This window comes from Herpailurus yagouaroundi, unplaced genomic scaffold, assembly GCF_014898765.1.
Source record: "Herpailurus yagouaroundi ecotype Mexico unplaced genomic scaffold, PumYag 67702, whole genome shotgun sequence".
Taxonomy (NCBI): Eukaryota; Metazoa; Chordata; class Mammalia; order Carnivora; family Felidae; genus Herpailurus; species Herpailurus yagouaroundi.
Window position 1 is genome coordinate 5,917,813 of NW_024420501.1, and position 2,557 is coordinate 5,920,369.

The 2,557-nt window shown below is 41.8% G+C and overlaps 1 non-coding gene across 1 annotated transcript; it reads right to left on the bottom strand.

Moving 5' to 3' along the window:
* Positions 1 to 334: 334 nt before the first annotated feature.
* Positions 335 to 440, bottom strand: LOC121025858 (U6 spliceosomal RNA). The gene has a single exon (XR_005788176.1). It is a non-coding gene; the product is annotated as a U6 spliceosomal RNA (small nuclear RNA).
* Positions 441 to 2,557: the final 2,117 nt, after the last annotated feature.

Here is a 2,557-nt window from a genome sequence, read left to right on the forward strand (position 1 = left end):
CAGATTTACTGCTGATGCCCAATACCACTTGGATAGATATTTCCTAGCGTAGTTCTTTGCTTTGTGCTTCCACTTAAAATTGGGTCTAAATCCAAATGTTGGCCAATGCCTAGAACTGTGCTGTTCAACCGGGCAACCACTATCCCTATGTAACTATTTATATTTAACTTAATTACATTTAGAAGTTAGTTCTTCAGTCATACTAGCTCTGTTTCAATAGTCACATGTGGCTAGGGGCTTCTGTATTGGATAATGCAGATATAGAACATTTGATTATCACAGAGACTTCTACGGAGTTCTTTTTGTTGTTTTTGTTGTTTGTTTTTTTTTAATTTTAAAACACGGAAGCTTCACGAATTCGCGTGTCATCCTTGGCGGGGGCCTTGCTGACCTTCTCTGTATCATTCCAGTGTTAGTATATGTGCTGCCCAGGTGAGCACGGAGCACGAACAGTTCTGATGTAGAGCCCAAACTGCAGAATCTTGCTTACTACACCTGAATACGTGTCAGATTCCCTGGAGAAGTTTATTAAAAATATCAACTTCTATCTCACACGTAAACGGCACGCCACTGTTTAAAACCTGCCAATGGGGGCGCCTGGGTGGCGCAGTCGGTTAAGCGTCCGGATTCAGCCAGGTCACGATCCTGCGGTCCGGGAGTTCGAGCCCCGCGTCGGGCTCTGGGCTGATGGCTCAGAGCCTGGAGCCTGTTTCCGATTCTGTGTCTCCCTCTCTCTCTGCCCCTCCCCCGTTCATGCTCTGTCTCCCTCTGTCCCAAAAATAGATAGACATTGAAAAAAAAAAAATTAAAAAAAAAAAAAAGAACCATTGGCAGGTTTTAATTTTTTTTTTTTCAACGTCTATCTATTTTTGGGACAGAGGGAGACAGAGCAAGAACGGGGGAGGGGCAGAGAGAGAGGGAGACACAGAATCGGAAACAGGCTCCAGGCTCTGAGCCATCAGCCCAGAGCCCGACGCGGGGCTCGAACTCCCGGACCGCAGGATCGTGACCTGGCTGAATCCGGACGCTTAACCGACTGCGCCACCCAGGCGCCCCCTGCCAATGGTTCTTTATCACTTAGATCAAGGGTAGACAAATTATGACCCCTGGGTCAAATCTAGCCCATTGCCTTTTTTTTTTTTTTTTTTGCCAGTAAGATTCTACTGGAACGCAGCCATGACCATTCATTTACTTATTATTCGTTGCTGCTTTTGAACCCAAGGGTAGAATTGAGGCAGAAATGAGTAATTGCAAGACAGAAGGTAGGGTCAACAAAGCTCTATTTACTATCTGGCCCTTTGCAAAACAAAACAAAACAAGACAAAACAAAACACCAGCACAAAAAACGGTTGTTGACCCTTGACTTACAGGATAAAGTCTAAATGTTGGCCTGACCTACACAGGTAGTATCTAAGATCTTACAAAATTTAGCCACTGCCTCTCATTTCATGTCATGACCCAGCAATAACTAACCCATTTTGGTACCTGAACTAACCCACTTTGGTATCCTAGTACTTTCCTCTGTGCCCTATTTATACCATGTCTCTTATGTAGTGTCCAACATCCTGACTTTCCTTCTTTCCTACACCACAATGATTAGGGGGGAAAAAAGAGAAAAGGAGGGTGCCTTGGCTGGCTCAGTTGGTAGAGCATGTGCCTTGATCTCTGGGTTGTGAGTTCAAGCCCCATGTCGGGTGTAGAGATTACAAAATTAAATTTTAAAAAATTAAAAAAAAATTAAAGGAATTTTTTAAAGAATTAAAAAAATGTTTAAAGGAAAAAGAACAAAAGGAAAACCATACTCATTAATGTCTTTATTCTCTGACCACTAATTTTCGTGGCCCATGCCAATTGTTAGGGACAAAGAAAGTGGGTTCCTTACCAGGACAGATTCAGAATCTTAATTTTTTTTAGGCATCTCTGCTTTTCTACATATATGCTGAAATGTACTTTGTCTATCACTTCCATACATACTTTGGTCACATCTTTATCACAGTAATGCAATTGCCTGGTTACACGCCTACTTCCCTCAACAGACTTGGAGCTCCTAAAGGAAGGAAGCCTGACATTCGTCTCTGACTCCATAGCGAGTACAAGCCCAGCACTGAGTCAATGCTCAGAGAACACCCACCGAAATAAACCTCAGTCCCCAGGAAGCATTCATTTTCTGGAATGAGAAATTGGAGGGAAGAAGTGGAGGGGCTACCTGTTCATCCTTTTTCTCTTCTCCTGTGAAGCTAACATCTAATTTCTGGTGCCCTCAAGGCATAGCAAAAAGTCTTCTTAAATTAGCATATTATTGACTTCCTTTTATCATGTTTGCTTAATCTGGTTTAATAATATTTTAATTATTTGTTGGTGAGATTCACATCTTAAGGTAACTATTCTGTCAAGCACAAGTTTAAAAGTCTAATATACAGGAGAGACTGAGGCTGTTTGTATCTCTAATATGTTACTAATGGAATAAAAATAACTAATGTGATTCCAAATTACCTTTGGAGTTTGGATCAGACGTGGCTGGTAAATGAGGTTTTCGTATGAGGTTCATTTATTAAGA